The 20,799-nt window shown below is 31.5% G+C and overlaps 1 protein-coding gene across 5 annotated transcripts in view; it reads right to left on the bottom strand.

The window, feature by feature from the left end:
- LOC110995546 (latrophilin Cirl-like) overlaps nucleotides 1-20,799 on the bottom strand; it is a 256,533-nt gene that overhangs the window by 147,728 nt on the left and 88,006 nt on the right. Inside the window, exon 1 of one of the 5 annotated variants that reach the window (XM_045632237.1) lies at nucleotides 1,262-1,285. The exons of the other annotated variants lie outside the window; for them this stretch is intronic. The gene's annotated coding sequence lies outside the window, so the exon portion shown is untranslated. Of the gene's footprint in view, nucleotides 1-1,261; nucleotides 1,286-20,799 lie in introns of those variants that run through there. 5 annotated transcript variants of the gene reach the window in all.

Below are 20,799 nucleotides of genomic sequence, written 5' to 3'. Positions count from 1 at the left end.
ACCTTATTTATAACGATTAGGTCAGTAACTAAGTTTAACTAAAAAAACTAACGTTAGGTTAAGTAATGTTTTTAATATTAATTAATTTTACTTCAAAGTGCTACAGAAAACATTTGTTGGCACAAATACCTATAATAGTTCTTTAATCGTACTATCTAAAATAATCTAAAATAAATTTTAAGAGATGTAAATGGACATTACTCGATCACACATTTACAAAGAAAACGAGGGTTTGTAGGTCGCATCTAATTTTAGGAATAGTATACAAGCTTGTAGGCCGCTACTAGCTTGGCTGCAATACTACCTGAAACCTTATCTAGCGAAGCCTTGTAAGCTAGCCTCAGGTCTGATAATCGGTACTTTCCGTAACATACATATATTTATTTTCTTTTCAAAGATAGTAAATATTAGAAGTTAAAGCTTATGACCCAATTCATGGGACATACTAACATTAGTTTCAATCAGTATGACAGGGTAATAATTCTTCATCTTGACCCCCATAAGTTCATGGGGAGCTGTTCACCCTAATTCTTATAAATCTGACAATGATTTTAGACTAAAATTAAGAAACGAATTTGTTATTTATAAAACAAAATATGTTTATGTTTTGGAGAAATGTATAGCTTACAATTTATTTTTTAAAATGCAATTAGTAACCATTAAGGTTTAATTTATTTTATTAACGTCTATCAAAAATTTTTTTTATAGAACAGGGGGCAAACGGGCAGGAGGCTCGCCTGATGTTAAGTGATACCGCCGCCCATGGAGACGATGCTAGAGGGCTCGCGAATGCGTTGCCAGCCTTTTAAGAATTTGTACGCTCTTTTATTGAAGGACCCTAAGTCGACTAAACATAAAGAGTAACTGACAAAAGTTCAGTTATATTTAATTCCACTTTGTTTACTACAAAAAAATATTAAAACGAAATACCAATAATGATTAAAATAACAAAAGTTTAATTTCGCACCTGTCAATTCAATACACATTTTCCATTTCCTATATTTTGGCTTCTGACATAGATGGGATGCAATGCTAAATTGATTTTTCATATTGAAAATTGATGACTGTACGATTCAATCATTTTATTGATTCTATTTGATATATTTCGAAAATTTACTAATACTGGTAAATCACTATTTGCATAGATTAGTTGTAACACTCTTGGACTAGCAGTAACAGTATGGTCAATTCGGGAAATTAAGTCATGAAGATTACAACTATTCTAATTGGTTCTTAAACAGAATTTATTGAGACAAAATACCTTTGTTAGTGTGGAGTAGCACAAGTGAAGTACCGTACCTGAGAGTAAACAAAAATTAAAAATTAAATTTGCGATACTTAAGTACAACAATAAATGTACTTATAGATTAAGGGACTAAATAGACATTGAAACGCCAAGCCAATTTATATTTCAATATTTTGATTTAAATTTTTGGCTCTACCTACATGTTACAAGTTAAAACAAAATTTACAACGATTTTTATAACTCCACGAATGTATAAAATTACTCAGCCTTTCCCTTAAATGATTTCAATTCAATTGTAAATATCCTGAATATGTTTTTAGTCTTCGCAGGGTAACGTGGAAATGAGGGTAGACTGACTCACTATAAGTTAAAATTTTGGCGTGATTATTATACACAACATGATTTTTAAATAGTTAAGTTCAAGAGTATTCTGCTACCATTAGATTTCTCTGCGACATAAATAAATGGAGCGATTTCGTTTTTTGAAGTGAAACTTCTTTAGAATCGTTGTGATTTCAAACCGGATGCAACGAAAAAGCGACAGTAAAAAGAGACAGAAACATTAATTCATATGATTTAACGTGGGAGAAAATGAGATAGATAAACTTCTTTCGAATCGTCGTGATTTCAAACCGGATGCAGCGGTAAAGAGAGACAGAAACATCAATTCATCATATGATTTAACGTGGGAGAAAATGAGATAGCAGGCATTATACAGCCTCTCTTTACTGCCGCTTTTTCATTTGATCGAATTTCAAACTTTCGATGTTTTAGTTTTTCCCAAATTAAAAATTTATATTAAACTTATAAATTAAAATTTATCATTAAAATATACTGTTTTAAAAGAACACACACATTTAGATAATAGAAAATGATTAATTTATATATGATTAATAATAAAAAAAATGTTTTTGAAGGTTTCACTTCTACCATGTGTGAATTGCACATATGTTTTTTTTTTATAGAACTAACGAACGGGCAGGAGGTTCACCTGATATTAAGTGATACCGCCGCCCATGGACACTCACAATGCCAGAGGGCTCGCGAGGAAGTTGTATGGATATGTAAGAGCTGCACCTGAATCCTAAGTTCTCATGTAGTATATTTGTAATAGTGATATAACTATTAGTTTTGACCCAATTTACCTTTTGGTTATATGTAGCTAAATAATTAAGTCGTAAATAAATCTCGCAGGGTGTTTATTTAAAATTGGTTGCGCCCGTTCCAGGGCACGCCCATGAATATGCATGATGCATCATAAGTTATGTGCAATTATGTGCCATAATATTCGTCGCGCTTAGAATTAACGTTTTGAAGTTTTTAATATTATGCTTTTAGTGGAATGAAAACGCTCCCACCTGGGTAATTTTTTTGTTAAAAGCAAGCGATCAACAATTTTTTTAATTTTAATATTAAGAAAAATACTGAGGGAAACGTACTTAACACAATTTTAAACATTATCACTTTATATTTTATATTTTTTCCGGAGGGATAGGCAGACTACAGTCCTCAAAGACCTCTATAGCTTTAACCACTTTTATGACATTCACTGTGCAAGCTCGCCGGTTATAATATTACAATATTGAGTAAACACCCGCTGCTTAATTTTATATAATACTATAATATAATAGTATTACTACTACAATATAATAATATTGTTTTTGAAGCAAGGATTTGTAAATAATTATTCAATTTTTATGTATGTACCATATGTATAATATAACATGGTAAGTGAAATGTATACGACCAATTAAATATGTAAATATTTACTTCCTATTCAAAACTTCCTGTTATTACCGTAATGCGTAATTTGAATTAGAATTATTCGTACATACATAAACATTATAGAACGCAGTGCGGCTTTCCGGCGATCCATCATCCGAGTTCCTGAACGTAATAGCTGGGTCTGATCAATATTAGGTCTATTACACATATATATCTCCTTCGTATTACATATTTTCATAAGAAAAATGGTAAATAAGTATTGAGGGAAGATTGGAAGAAGGTAAATATTGGCCAGTCGTAGTCCACGGTTGCTGAAAAGCTCTTCTTTTTTTGCTATATATATATATATATATATATTAAATGGTAGATTTTGAGCCTAATATCAAAATATATGTATTTTTTTGTTCTACTAATTAATTATATATATATACTAAACCAACAAGCCAAAATGTTAAGATCTATCTAAAGAAGCCTTGAATTGAAGCCCCAGTAGGAATTGCAAATCCATTTATGCTTACTACTATTTGCCAATACAGTGAGATTTATGCAGTCAACAACTGTAATTAACATGCAGACCTTAACGGAGGTAGGTGACGTTTCCTGATGGATGGCTGGACGGCAGGAAACTACCAATCGGTCTTTTAATTAAAACTAAGTTTAATTGACGGATTTGCTAATGATTACCATAAATAGTGGTTTAGAAATCGCCATGATTTGTGTGTTGGTTACTCAATCGTTTTTGTTAGTAATGGCTTTTAGTAACTGATATTCATAATTATAGTTAGAAATATATGTGTTATTGTAAAAGCTCGAACTACGGTTGATTAACATAAATTATAAATGAAAAAAGAAACAATTATACGGAAGAATACATAACATATATACAAAAAAGTTCTAACATTTACGAAAGAAAAAATCAATAAAAATATAAAATCTATGTAACATATGTTTTGGTTTTATAGTGAGGGTATGTCTTAAATATAATAATTAATACCCAGGTTATTAAAATATTATTAGTAAAATATTAACAAACTCACACACGTTTCAATTTTTTATTATTTAAATCGGCAATTGTATTAATGTTAGTCTAACTAGTTATAATAATACGCATTTTGTCCTAATAACACCACACAAAGTCACTTACGTAAAAGCGTGGGAGTAAGCCATAAATATATATGAAAATGTCTCTAATACCTGAATATACAAAGTACTTGTCGTTTTAAGGATGTGTACGTACAGTACAAGGGATGCGAGAGCGGTTTACACTTTCCTACATATTTTATTATAATACTCATTAGTGCACATGCTGGAGTAATCTGTAACCTTACCAGCTCCAGTCATCGATTGATAATATTTGAAGTTTATAGTTAACAACACATGTAATACTAAGAAAATAAATATATCTTTCTTAGAGACGTTTCGAGAACACACATTTGAAAAATCATGGCAGAAGTTGAAAATGTAAAAATTCTCTTAAAACAACACACTAAGGGCCTGTTTCACAATGTCCGGATAAGTTCCAAATAAGCTATTTGTTACTTATTGGTATGATAAATAGTATTTTTGCGTTTCACGACTGTCAGATAGCGCTATACGTCATGAAATTCGAAGTATCTTATTCAGAACTTTAATCTTTCAAATAATATATGTGTTGCATAGCTATTTGGCACTTTATCCATACATTGTGAAACAGGCCCTAAACCTGTTTTTAACTCAATAATATGTATCCTTTTGATAGTTTAAAGTCCAGATTTTTATATATAAAATTCGAAAAGCTTTTTCTAGCAAACGATATCTAAGCGCTTTCTGTAGAAAATTCTACGACTCGTAGCAATTACGATTGGTTTTTAATATAAAAAAACCGGACTTTGATAGTTTACATTATAATTAGAAAATACTTTAATAGTACCTACTTAATATTATTTAGATAAATCAATAATTTATACGATATAGTTTTATATGCAATCTTTTCTTTCTTTCCTTTATTAATAGGAATTTTGCACGCTCTTCTCCGTGACGAGTTCCCACCCTTACCCTGAATAAGAATATTTAATTAGCCGGGCAACCCGTCATTAGGGTTAATGATACCGGTGTTACCCTGTTGCGGTACAAATGTGGAACAGCCACGTATTATTGTTATATACTTATAACAGCTGTTCATATAGTGTAACATGCGGTTTCCTTCAAACAACATACAATATAAATTTAATTATTTAATAACATGTTTTTACCACATCAGTAGAGTTATTCGCCGTAGTACGACTTTACTTAAAAATCATTTTTTATTTATTTATACAGGTAACTTGATGTAAATAATGTTTTAAAGATAATACTTTTCAACGGATTGAAGCTGTATATTACTATAAAGTTATAATTATTTTAGATAATTAAAAATTTGTCCGACGTCTCGCGTGCTTTACACTTTTTTTGCTTTTGGTTAAAGACAATACTACTAGCAGCTAGTCAGTAATAGGCTTACCATGCATTGATTTGAATTCGAATTTTGAACTTTAAAAATGGAACAATGCAATTACACATACTGTGGCTTATCTATTGACCGGTATAATAATAACAAAACATAAATCAAAATCAATTATTCATTCACGGTTTTGGTTCGAGCACTTACTGGAAATATAAATTTAGAACACCACTTGCTGTACTAAAAATATCGTTATAAATTATCGTATATAGAGCAGCTAAGTCCCCTAAAATTTTAAGCTTCATGTTGCATGTTAGCTTAATACCGGTCGCAGGTGAGAGTAAGGACCTCACTTATCCCTCACGCCCTCACCCACACATGCAACATCAACCTGTTTTAGCAATGTAGGTGTAATACTTAAATTATAATAAGCTGGCTTTCCCTGTAACAAAGCGGGGTATAAGTACAATTTTAAGATGTTTTAACCAAACTTTCCTTTTGTGATTGCGTTCATTATGAGATTATTTAAACAAAATGCCTTTTTACGTTAATAATTTTGTATGTATTGATATAAATATAATCGAGATAAATTTTCCATGAATGCGTTGGGTGTTACCGGAAATTTACTATTTATTATAGCTTCAAATAAAATGTTTGGAATTATTTTATCATGAAGGACGTATTTGTGAAAAAAACATCTTTCAAGTTAAAAATCCAGTGTTTCTAATGCGCACAAAATAGTTCATCATATGTTCATCTTATAAGATATAACTTGAACATTGGCCAATTGGAGTCTGATAACTTTGAGAAAATCCCACCACATTGGACTTCTGAATTCTGATACTACCAGTAGGGCTCCGTCTGCTACCTTAGGTCTCTTGGTATGGACATGCCGTACTTTTTTGTATATTAATATATTTAGTATTTATGTTTTAGGCTACAACTGCAGGGCTGCGGCAACAACAGGTCTCATATCTCTTATATTTAGTTATCTAGTTGTACACTGGCTGACTTCACAAGAGTTGCTTGCTAGTTATAAGATTTAGGAATATAAGTTTAATTTTTTAATATTTTTATGTAGGATAATTGGTGTGGGAATTATTTTGGAATTCTATCGAATTAGTAGTAAATGTTAAGATAGAAAAATGTAGTGGAATAAATAAATAATAGATCAGTTTGCTAATATATACACTACATTTACTACTGATTATATATAAATTTAAAAACACATTTCACAGTCCACTGGTTGCAGCACTGTAAAGCAGTACATATGTTTTACAAAATACATGCCATTAACAATGTCGTTTATGTAAAACAATATTAAAGATCGCTTAACATATACTTTTATTACTCGCAGACGAAATTGCGGCCGTTATAATAAAGTTATGTTCGTAACGTAATCCATATTTCAAGCAAATTAAGCAATATTCTCGTATTAAGGTTGGTTCGACACTCGGCTAAGTGGATAAATGTTAGGTACGCAAATTAACTTAGTAATTAATTATAAGCTGATTACCGTGAAAATAAAAACACTGGCCATTTTTTCGATGTTACATGTAAGATTCGAATTTTGAATTTTAAAAATGGAATAACGGATTTATTGAGTACACTACTGTGCTTTTTAAATTTACGATTTAGTTTTGTACTTTGAATTGTGGCTACATCGCCTCCTTACAACTTAACTTAAGAGGTTCAGAATTGTCTGTGGAATACATACAGTTTAAGATTCTATATATATTTGGCCATTGAAATTACTGTTACCTCATATTATTTTCCTTGACGTCATTGTTACCTACACAAAATTTAAAATAGATACACATTCGTTCCAATAGAACGTTACATTTCTAAATATACTTCAAGTCGGAAGTATTTTGCTATGTATGTTTTTTTAAACATACACCCTTTATATTGTTAATTATTTTTGTCCAATTAATATATATATAATTCTTAATTGTTCTATCAGATTTGCGTTGTTTTCTTAATTAAAACAATTTATTATTTAACTAAAAATAAATTATTTAAATTCGTTTGTAAAAACGGTTATATTACCTTATTAACCTTGTTTAATAGCAAAAGTATTACAAGCTGTGTATACGTATAATGTACAGATTTAGGGCCTACGCATGTATTAATATAATTCAATTAGCAACCTTCATGTGATCGCTATAGTATTTTAATATAATTAATGTATCTGTCATTAACTTTACAGACAGATATTTCGCAAATATGTGCTATGTGAAAATACACTGACTTTATGTTTTATAGCTAAAATATCACGTTTGATATCTTTAATCATTTTTATAGTCGGTTAAATAGGATTTTACATATGCGACTCTTTTTTTTAATAAATATGTTATTCGTCCATTTCATGTCCTGTTAGATTCTATTTGTCCCTCCGTTCCGAAGAAGGCGTTTTAGCCAAAACTCACCGATATCCAGATTCAGCATTCTGATTAGCGACCTGGATAACCTCACAATTTGAAATCGATTTTCCTTTAATTTTTATTTTTGGATTTTTATTATTTCTCGTGTATGTTATAAGCTTTTCACATGAATAAATTTATTTGTTCTTGTACCAGTTTATCAGCATTACCTTTGAGCAGGAACTGGCTTACTCAATACAAGAGATATTTCCCCATCAGACAATATTTTTGTACAATTAAAGTTGTTTTGTCAATAGAAAGCAAAAATTCTATACAATATTATCAGAAAAATGTTATTCCAATCTTCAAACTAGAACCAATCGTTTCAAAGCTGTAAAGTCAACGTAACAACAAGGCTTGATCTCACAAAATGCGTATAAACAAGAGGCGAAAACTTTTATTGCGAAATTTAAACACCAATTCCTTGTAATAGCTAAAGTTTTCCAACCCCCCACCGCCCGACCCCTTTTAACCCTCACTTATAAAGGTATTGACACGAAAAAGAGTTTATAAGTATATAAGTAGAACGTTTCAGTCAATGAGAAGAAATTTTCATTGCTTTTGAAGAATTTTCCCAAAGCTCTATTATTATCAGTTGTATGTAGGGTTTTTATTTTGATGTAAAATATATTGCATTACATATTTAGTGACATTTTCATTCATATATTAAGGAGGAAACAATATAAGCGGCCTTATAGCTAACAAGCGATCCAGGCAACACTAGCAAGGAAGAAGAAATACAAAAAAATTATAGAAATATTAAATACATAAAATTACCGATAATAGATAATAGCTTTTCAATCATTTTAAAAACTGGTGTAAGTTAAAATCTTAAGAGAGATAGGATAGGATATTGGCACAGTTGAACTCATACAAACGTCTATCCGCATACACCGATCCGACCTACCATGGATAGCTTTGTATTGATAGATGGCTATTACATTCTGTCGATTGGTTATTGCCCCACTTTTATCAATATTACGATTAAGATGGCTATCTTAGACGGTAAACAATGGATTGAGATATGTTATTGGGTTTGGGCTGGCAAGCAAAAGTTTTTATTGTATGTTATCTTCATGATGTTTTCCTTCACCGTACGAGCATGTGTTAAATGCGTACACAGAAAGCAAGTACATTGGTGTACAGCCGGGGATAGAATCTACGACCTCGGAGGTGAGAGTCGCGCGCTCTACTAGGCCAATCTCAAACAGTGATTAAATAAATAAATAGCCGAAAAAGAAAACTCATTCGAAACACGCCTCAAAAGAAATAAATCAAGTACGGCGTAAAAATGGCTAAATTTCAAAAGTTTTAACACCATTAATCATGGCTAGTACTTTCCACAAAAACGTAAGCTGTAAATTGAAGCTATCCCAGACATCTTTTATCTCTGTCTGGCGCAGAAGTATCATATTTCTATTTCGTTTAATACGGGAATTAATTTTGAGATTACGAATTTGATTGAAAAGTATATTCTGGATGATGTTAAATAATAATAATCTTAAAGGCTTATAGTAGTCATATAATCTGTCACTGTATTACTGCAACCAATTCTCAGTATAGGTATTTTTGTACCAATACCGATTTATCCTAACGGTGCAAATGGCGTATATCACAGAGGACAGGATCGATTGCCGCAGGCAAATCCGATATAAAGTTACCCAACCACCAATTGATCACAATCAAAAGTCTTGCCAGTGCGTTGTTGGACGGAAACATTATCCCCCCAAAAGGATTCATTCGACTTCTTGAGTTGCTTCCGAATATGTTGTTTACCATATGAATTAATGATGTATATATAATGTTTTTTATGGCATAGGAACCTACGGACGCCCAAGCATCGCAGCCCATGAACACCCATTGTAGTGAGTGCGTGGCCGGCCTTGATGACGGATTGTCTTTGTAAAACCTAAAGCAGCAACAGGCTAAAGCCTGAATTGAAGCTCCGGCTATAAACATTTTTTCGTATAAGCTCGTAGAAAGGTACGAGCGAGCTTTCAGCAAGAAAATAAGTTTAATCATTAATTCTGTAAGAATGATCTACGAGTCTACAAATCAGAGCTTCATTATTTATATAATCCTGAGATCAGCAATCAAGAAAATACAAGTAAAGCCTATTTAGTTAAAATACAGTCTGCAAAATTACTTTGAAACAATGCTGTTGCGACGTTCTTACAAGAAATTCTTTCACAAGTAAAAATCTGTAAGCTCGACATTTTAAAATATAAACACGAGTATTTTTTTCATCGCCTTCTAATTACAATTATAAAAATGTCGTTTATTACGTAAAACAGATGAGTATCTATCGTTCTATTCTGTGTTCTGAAGTTTATTTTTTTGTTTTGGATTATACTGAACATAACTATTACCAACTTTTGGGAAATAGTGCATAACGTTATACCCATTATAAACAATGAACAGATTATACAAATGATTAAACAAATAAATAAAATATTTCCTTTTGAGTTGGCCTAAATTTTTTACTATAAAAAATATAAATAAAGTATATATTATGTAAGGTAATACATGCATTATTATTATAATTATCAATTAAAGATATATTTTTTTAAATTTATGCGTATTCATCGTATCCATATCTTGTTATAGCTTACCATTATTTATATTAAGTAATATGCTATAAATATTTAGACAAAAGTTAAATCGCATCATTAACGGAAAACTGATCCGTCTCTGCCCCAAACTGTTTTACGAATGATAAAAGGCTCTCATGTGAATTACAGAAGGTCAATGACTTCAGGAATATATGAGTAATACGATTGAATTTCGGAAGAATGAAAGTTTCAAAGTACGAAAAGTAATTATTGAATTCATCCAAGTTTTGGGAACTGTAATGTGTTCGTAATCGATTTTAGAATTACTGATGGTTAAGTGTATATTTCGGTATAACTTTACCCACGTGAAAAAAGAGTACATTTCATGTTCATTAGGTCTGAATCACACAAACTCGAATAAGAGCTATAATTTTAGTTTTACCCACTTTAACTCTCTTTAACTGCATAAATAACAAAGTATATTTTGTATTAATTTATCAGCGACACTCCAGATGGCAATATGTATATGGAAAATATTCTAAATTCACATAAAACTATTCCATATCCAAAATTCAAAAATCCATTCGGAAGCGTTTTAAAAATGTAATTCTAAATTTAAAAGTTTAACAAAAATAACTTAGTTTCAACTAACACGCACATTTTAAAAGACATTTTACGTGTATCAAGTATTTAAAAATAGAACTTAAGCACGAACCACAAACGATTATCATTTTAACTTCGCTCGTTTTCCATTTATATCCACTTGAGTATAATATTAAAGCGGTGTATGGTTTAAAACTAAACGAGAAATTCAATTATTTCGGTCGGGACGTAACTTTTGCAATGAATACTAGCTCTTCATTCTAACATTATTACTATAGACATGGCCGCAGATGCGGACAATTATTATATGAATAGTTAGTAATTCTAGATATACTACTCAGATCTGTTTTATAATAGCAAACCTATTATTTAAAATTGTAACAATTATACTGTCTTAATCCCGTATAATTTATTTTATTCTAAGTCAAAATAAATGAATTAAAATATTAAAATATATGAAAATAATGATTTATTGGTGTAAAAATCTCTATTTTTTGAAAAATGTAAGTTCTACAAGATTCAAGAGTCACTTGGATATGGCAGGCCGAGGTTCCAGTAACTAAGAACTAACAGTACTAAGAATGCTTAGCAGTCTAATATCCGAATATTTCCACCAAGTGAACCGTAATCAAAGACAAATAAGTAATCTTTGCTACTAAATATAAGCGCGTTTTATACTGTAAAAGGTGGTCTTAAGACCACTACGTTCCCTTCAAGAACAGATATGACTGATTAATTTTCATACGTTTCCATGTAACAGCGATTAGGCAACGAAAACACCTCTACGTTTACATCATCTATGACGGACTACGGTTCGTTACAGCGCTGATTAATATTTCGTCGCAGTAAATACGTTATGCGACGGACAGTGGCCAAAGTTGCTCTAAATTGTACAAGTTGATGAGATGTTCCTATACATTTTCTATCGTCCAGTGTTCATACTACTATATTAAATTTATCGATATATAATTTAGTGAATAAAACAATGGAAGATGGGCCAGGTTTTGGTATGGGATGCCACCTGTTTAGACACATTGGCCCCTTCCCATCTTCATGGAACCAACAACAGAGCTGGTGCGGCTTGTGATGCGACTGAAAAAGCTAAAGCCTGCAAATACAGGGGTCTAGGCTTTGAATATGATTTTGTCCCATTCGGTGTCGATACCCTTGGTCCGTGGGGTCCTAGCGCGATTTGAGAACTAGCAGTAAATGTAAATTTAGAATCATTTAATGAATATTTCTTATTTTGACGTTCATAAGTGTACATTATGTTACCTATATGAATAAATGATTTTTGTTTGTTTGTTTATTGAAATAATATTTTTGCGTTGTTTATTCACGCTAAATGTATGTTTTGTAGTTTATTTAATGATAATTTCTCAATTGATGAAAAAACGCTATCAATTTTAATTAATACGGCGTAATGTTAAATAAATCAATATATCATAATTTATTCTTCCCTGCATTATGTAAACAGGAATAGTGTCAATCATAATATTTGCTTAACGGATAATAATGAATATTAATTAGGTTTATGTAAAGTTTCCAAATCTCTAATGAAGATGTATTGTAACGTATTAATAGTAATTCAGATTTATTTGATTCTTAGTCAACTTAAAGTATGGAAGTGAATTATAATGGTGTACTAAATGATATATTTGACTAAAGACTTATTGTTTTGTATATTTAGTAATTTTTATCTTTCTAATTTTTATCTCGAAAGAGGTCAATTCTAACACAATTCAATTTTTTTATAGAACAAGGGACGAACGGGCAGGAGGCACCTGATGTTAAGTGATACTGCCGCCCATGGACATTCTCCATGCCAGAGGGCTCGCGAGTGCGTTGTCGGTCTTTTAAGAATTGGTACGCTTTTTAAGTTAAACAGGTTCTCCTCTTGGGGTATTCCCCAACCCGATATCTGGTGCTGTCCTCGTTGAACGAATAAGTTTTGCAATACAGCGAGGAAACGCTGCCATCGTTTGCTGTCACAGGCCGACACAGGGACCAAACGTTTTAAATTTATTTTAATTTTAATTTTTTTTTATTTTACTTTGTAGGTTAAGAAAATTGTTTACCTGTTAAAATTGTATGTAATGTATTATTATTGTAAAGTGTTTCCAAGAAATCGCACTTGCAACAGTGGTTCCTCGCAAACAGTAATTCTGACATCATTGCTATTAAATTGTTTAAAGTGCTGATAAGCGATCTTGCTAATCAACACCAGACCCCACACATGTTCTTAGAACGCTTATTCCATCTGAGTATTGTTTCCATAATACTCATGTTACACACCTACTTACAGTCGTCCATTAACTTATCTCAGTTAGATTATATGATATTGAATATTTGACTAGTGACTGATCTGTGGCAGCGAAGCGAAATTAATCTTTCAAATTTATCAGAATTCAAACATTTACCAACTTTGATATGAAACAGCCACGCACGTCTACATTGTCAAAAACCACACTTTCTACTTTGAATTGACTTTAACGTGTATATATATATATATATATATATATATGCAGCGCCACTGTTATTTCACTACTATGCATGTACGTAATTTATGTACACTTATGAAACAAATACTTTTCTAATTTACTTTGAAGTTCGGAAGTCAAGGCTGTGGTAGAACAGACAAGAATAACTGGCAAGAAATTCTGTGCTCCTTTTAATCGTCGAGTATTTTGTTAAGCAAGCTGGATTGCAAGTATTAACCCTTGCCTAGACAGGGAATTTATAATGATTAAAAAAGTATTTTATAAGTCCAAATGTACATGAGCTTATAGAGTCGACTACACACAATGTTCCTTTCATTACTCTGTTTCATAGAAGTCATTTCAAGTATGCTATATAAAAACAATATGTAATAATGTCTTACAAGTCGAAATTCATAATAAGATACATTAAAATTATATCTAAATAACACAAAACTTTTATTAAATACATTCCTTATTTTTCCTTATTATTCAAATTGATAGATTGAATTGTTTTGTGTTATGTAGTAATTTTTATGTATATGTGGGTGTTAGCATTTCGGCTTCTTTGAAGATACGCTACAAGCAAAATAATGACAGCACATCACCGATCTAGGCTAATTACAAAACAAAAGAACGGATGTGGGCGAATAATGATGTTGAAAGAATAAATGCATTAATCAAGTAATATATACCTGACTCATGCCCTCGAAGTTTGTGTAAGGGTAGAATTCTGAGTCGATACAATGTCAACAATGCCAATGTCAAAATACGATCAATTGTTAGTATGAAAACATATTAGTCATTTATTATGATAATGCGTAACTAATAAGACACATTTCTGGGACAGTTTTCAGTATTTTTTTAATACATGCAGCTTAGTTTCATCATCGGACGTCGAGGCAGAATCGAAGTTCCACCCGTATCACCTTGACCGTTTCACAACTGAATGTTTTTGAAGGCAGTTTTTGCCGCGCACCACCACTTTTTGGAACCAGCTGCCGACTGAAGTATTTACTTAGGACAAGAAAAGGGCATACCAATTCTTAAAAGGCTGGCACCGCACTTGCGAGCCCTCTGGCATTGAGAGTGTCCATGGGCGGCGGTATCACTTAACATCAGGGGAGCCTCCTGCCCGTTTGTTCTATATAAAATAAATGATGTTGCCTACTAACCCAAAATAATTATCATAGAATTTGTGATTACCGAACACAAAGACCATACAGGAAAATATACCGTGCATTAGGAAAACAATATTTTACTTCATGATATTTCATTACTAGTAATTAAAAATGTAAATTAAAATTAAAAAAAAATAGTAAGTACCTATCGGACAGTTCGGATGTACCCGCAGCTGAGTTTCTCTAAAATCTTTATTTCAAACATTAAAACCAAACATAATTAGTACAAGCCTTTTCCACGTCGGGTTTAATAGCATTTTCCAAACAAGAAATGTTAAGCTTGCATTGTAGGGAAATTTATGTGGAAACTCTTACACGGAAATGTAATCGAGTGTGACGAATACAAAGAGAGCACTATACCTGGTATATATGTAAATAATTGCTTTTCTTTTAAGCTATCTAGGATTTGTGGTAACCGTTGATAACTAATAGGTAATAACTATTGACCTGCATTGAGTTCAAGGTATACAAATTGTGTGAACATCTGATTGAAATATTGGAAATTTACTAAGTAATTTAGAAATTTAAGGCTAGATGCAATAATTGTAATATTTCCTGTCCTTCCGTAGAATTTGAAAGGAGTATATATTTTAATATTTAAGCGTACATATTCCTAACATACTTACTTACAAGTGGTAATAAATAATATAAAAATACTAGCAGACTCGGCCAAGCGTTGCTGTGGCTAAAGTGTTTGTTATATTTATTCACACTTCATTGTTAGAAAGAAACACAAATTATACAATATATATAAATTACAAGGGATGCAACGGGCGGCCTTATCGCTGACAAGCGATCTTTTCCAGGCAACCCTAAATATATTACATTGTAGTAAACTAACGGTAGGAGAACTTATGTGAAAAGTAGATAGCTTATGTGAAACGTTGGTAATTTTAAGACAGCGCACATCTATTAGAATTGTATCAAATAATAAATAAATATTTGCAATGAAATAATATTGCAGGTATAAATTGAGATGTAAGCTATCCTATCTTTTAAGTTAAATCAGATTGCACACGGTGTGCAAATTTGATTGATATCGGTTCGGTAGTTTAGGAGTCCATCGCGGATAAACAACGTGATACGTGATTTATATATATTAAGATATAATAATATATTTCCATTTAGGAATAATTTCAGCATTTACAATATCAAAATTATCTGACTTAATGCTCGAATGAACTGAAGTTTGAAATCGAAGGTAAGGTACCTGCGAGAAAGGAGAACAAACAAACGCAGCGCACAGCGAGTTTGCATTAGCGATAAAATTATGATATATGGTGTTGTCAGGAGTACTGTTAGGGTCAGTATGCTTTTAGTTAAATATGGGAATATTTTTATTTTAACGTGATATTGTCACGATTCTAAATGGGTATAGATTGCTGTGTATGAATCACAGCCAGAGACGAGGTAAGAGTGAACACCGACTCCATAACTTTTTTTTCAACTTAATTAATCTATAGACGCTGTCTGCCAGTCGCAATGATGACGTAATCTGTCAAAATACAGATGATAAATGCAGAATTTTGGTACAGATATTCATTGCAACCAGGGTTTGAGTAAAACATTCAAGCAATTATTTAAAAGGTATATATTTTAAATAATTGCTTGAACGAAACATTATTATGTTTCGTAATTAATTAAATACATTATTTTACATTTGTTAAGAATACTTAACCTACTTAATAATTATAATGATAATTCAAAATCTTCTAATAGAAAACATCAATTGTATCCAAATTAGTACCATTCTATTCATTTGTTCAAAGTAAAATCTCAGTCAACAATACTGCAATCAAACACAACCACAATGAAGTCCTTAAACTTTTCAAAAAGCTAATTGTCATTCTGACGAACAGTCCTAGAGAATCTAGAACAATATGCACCCTACTTTACATACAGCAAAGAAGCATGAATCATGTGTAACTGGGTTTTGGTTAATGTGCACGGAGCTTTACCTAGTTCCTTGTTTTATTGTGCTGCTTTTTATTTGAGTCTGCTTATTGTTCAAGTTTCGGAATATCTTTACGCGGTGACATTTTACATATGTAGCACAAAGAGTTTCAGTTTTATCGCTTCTAGTACTACGTACTATATAAAAGTTGTTCATGTTTAGACGTTAAGCTTACTTAGTTATTATTATTATTCCATATAACTCTGCCCATGGACACTGTCAGAGGGCTCGCAAGTACGTTGCGTTTTGAAAATTAGTACGCTCTGTTATTAAAGGACTCTGATTCGAATTAGTTCGGAAATACTTCAGTGAGTAGATGGTTCCGCATAGTGGTGTTACGCAGCAACAAAGATGTTGAACGACAGACGTCAATGTGATACGGGAGTTTCGTAGTCTGCCTTGACGTCCGATGATGAAACTCAGCTGCAGGTGTTATTTCGAACACTCTCCATGGTTAATGCGGTAGATAATGCATGTTGAAACCTCTAGCAAAATCATATTACAAACAACTTGCTATATACATATATGGCATTTCAATAATAAATTTAAACTGAATAAAAATGTTTGCTAACTACTCGTACTATGCAGAAGTGCAAGCAAGTGATAATACTGTATATCAAGCCAAGTACTCTATACGAAATGCTGTGACGCACAGCATATTAACATTTAGTCTATACTAATATTATAAGGAGGAAAGATTTGTATGTAAGTATGTTTGTAACGAAATGGCTAAAAAGTACAGAATTTAAAAATTATTTAATATAAGCAATTAATTGCAAGAAAAATAAGCCTACTAAAACTACAATAATGTTACCCAAGGAGTAAATGCCGATAAAATATATTTCATAGCATGCGCTGCGAAAACTATTGAAGATGAAAAAACATGTGCACATATATTAAAGAACATAATTATCAGTATCTTCCAAAAATTAAAAAAATATATATCTATCGGGGACGGGCCTCTAGGTTTATTACCAAATTCGAAAATCGAACGATTGAAGTTTAAATATTTGGCTTCTAAGTTTTGCATAATGTACCTATCACTACATATTATAAAACAAAGTCGCTTTCTCTGTCCCTATGACCCTTTGTATGCTTAAATCTTTGAAACTACCCAACGGATTTTGATGCGGTTTTTTTAATAGATAGAGTGATTCAAGTGGAAGGTTTATATGTATAATGGATGTTCCATTAAATAGTGGAGAAGTACCGTTATTTTTGAGGTTTGCAAACGCAGGCTGAACCCTACGAGTTTTATCAAAATAATGCACTAAGTATTTATTTATTATATTGTACACATTGAAAAGGTCTACAGAAAAGTCCGTGATGGTATATGTCTATCTCTTATGGATAACCAACATTTTTATATACAACGTTCACAGATTTTCTGTAGTGTATTTAGTATCAGCATTGCACCCGTGCGAAGCCGGGGCGGGTCGCTAGTTGTTAATAATTCAATAGTAGGTATGTGGTTCACTTTAGTAATCGCAGAAAAATCGATTACCGCGCACTAAGAATCAGTCTCGGTCTAATTAAGTATCGTATTTTACGATGCTTTCTGCGAATCATTACTAAGATCGTAAATCGGTTTAATAAACAATGCAAATGTAAGTTTTATCGCACAATCCGATAATGCGCTTTTGATTACGAATAATTATAATTTAAGTGCGCGGGAGTTATTCACGTTAAGAAACGAAGTTAAAGGGATTTACGGAAGAAAAAGTTTTTTAGTTCGTAAAATATAGAAATTTGCTTTTTTTGTATTAAAACGTTTAATTTACAAGATTGCTCTATGGAAAAAGAGTTTTTCTTGGTTGCAATTATATTAAGGTATTTAGATAGAGCAATATAAATGTGGGTAAAATTGCTGAAAGCTCTTTGGGCTATGATGATTTAGAGGAATGATGCAGGATGTAAAACTAAATACAACCAATAATAATAATACAACCCGTTTTCCCTTTCTAAAATGTGTCAAAGCTAATACGTTTGAGATATTATATTATTGTATAAGTCTTACTTAGCACTAAACTTGCCAGAACCCATGATAAAGATTAGTGGTTTTATCAAATCACTATACGATTTTTTTATTTGTAAAGTTATAATATTCAATATTTAGTAAGAAGTTAATTCATTGTTAACAAATGCTTCATATTCATCAGAGTGCAAATTAAAAATCGACCACTCAATTTGCGTATCAGAAAATCAATTACATTTAAAATCGTAAAAGCACCGATATATGAAAACAAATAGTTATCGATAAAAGTACTCGACTCGTAAAATCCGTATCGAATCAATATGCTCAAAACTGTATTGCAACGGAATTAAATTAGAGGCTTTTTAAATAAAGTTTTTATTGATTTTAAATATGAGGGTAGGATAAAGTACCGCCTTTTTTTGATTTACTAAAATGTTATGTAAAATTTATTGTTATAATTCATTTACTTATTACATTTTAGGTTGGACTTTTCTAATATTTTAGTGTTATCACAACTTATTTTGTGTTCTTGTTCTTTAAAAAATATCAATAATCAAATTGAAAATATCTTTATTGGTGGCTTATTTTTTATGGTTTTAATTAAAAAAAATATATTTCATTTCTATTAACTCAAAAACAAGTTTCCAAAATTACGATCTTCTGATTAATTTCTTAAATTAATACTTCGCGAAACCAAAATGACTGCTCAAGGCTTTTATGTTTATTGATTCATTTCATTCCTAAAAGCTTTTGCGTCGCGCCCAATTTATAAGTTGTCATTAAATTATTAACCCAATTTAACTGTTAATTCAAAAGAATTTACGTCATACACTGAAAATTAAAATATGAATATTTATTTTGCAAACAGTTTAGTACTTCCTTCAATCAGATTTTGAGTATGTTTTTCAGAAAGTAACGGCCTAAAAAAGTTTATAAAATATTTCTAAAGGTCAGTGAATGTTTCTTTTATGTGATTTTAAATAAGGCTTGCATTTCCATCTCACGTGTCGTGGTAGAGAATTTCGTTCTCAGGCATTGGAGCGTATTTGAGTCGAGCGGATAAGAATTTTGTATTAAAGAATAGTGTTTAAACTACATTCACGAACCAAGGTTTTAAAGGGAAACGTATCAATCAAAGCTCAAGACATTATTCTGTTGGAATAATTAACTAGATGTAATCAGTATGGTTTGTAGATTACGAAAACTTGTAAGCCTTAACAGAGCTTATTTTATTAACAGGCAACTTCTTAATAAACATCTCCTTGTCCTAGGCGCAACAGACAGTCCCATGTGCAGAGACTATTTCAGCGCAGAGAAATCAGTCACCCATGTAGTCCTGGAAAGCATGACTGTGGCTTCCTAATGAGAGATCCTCGTCGATCAGTGAAGCTCGCGAAGTTTCTAGAATAATTCTGAGTTTCTGGAAGATAGGCTGGTCTATTATTTTAACAGAAAACAAATACTTTTTCGATTTACTTAAGTATTGGATATATGTTATACACCGAGCATGGAAAAATAATTATGAATCTCTAATAGTGCATCTCTCCTTCACATTCACACACTTCACAGATATATTGACCCCATATCGATTGCTCCCGAAATCTCGGACCGAACAATGCGAATGACAAATGAAATTTGACAGCACCATAAATCTAGAGGTATAATAAAAGATTATCTTTCCCCTGGAATAAATACAGGGGACTGACAATAGGTTCTTTATTACGGACACTACAATGTGATCGTGTTTTGTTTTGCTGGGGGGAATGCGCCATTGTCATTGATAATATTAAAAATCATATCTTTCGTACTGATTATTAGAAAGCTCTGATCTCCTCTTGTTGATATTGTATTTTAAATGTTAAAATTATAACTAGAGTAATATGATTACTGTTATGAAACTAAACTAGTAACTAAATTAGTAAGGAGTGAAAATTGTGTTCTTATCAACATAAATTTTTGCCTCTGCGTTATTTTCATCGTAAATTTTTGTTTTTCGTGATAGCACCCAGGTGAAGCCTTTTTTAAATCTATATTAATGTTAATTAAATTTAGTGTCTTTATTAATTTGATTTAAGACGTATTTTCAACGACAAAAATTTTAAATAATAAATAATTTTGTTGTATTTTGACATTAGAAATTCAATACCATAAACCCATGAAGAATACAGAAAACTTCGAGAACTTTCTTTAAGAAATCCAGATGGGTACTTAGAAACTTGTGGATTTTTTAAATTAATAAAACAT

The sequence above is a fragment of the Pieris rapae genome, chromosome 18 (genome assembly GCF_905147795.1).
Source record: "Pieris rapae chromosome 18, ilPieRapa1.1, whole genome shotgun sequence".
NCBI lineage: Eukaryota > Metazoa > Arthropoda > Insecta > Lepidoptera > Pieridae > Pieris > Pieris rapae.
Note: the sequence above shows the minus strand (reverse complement) of the source record. Positions and strands in the feature narration are given on the sequence as shown.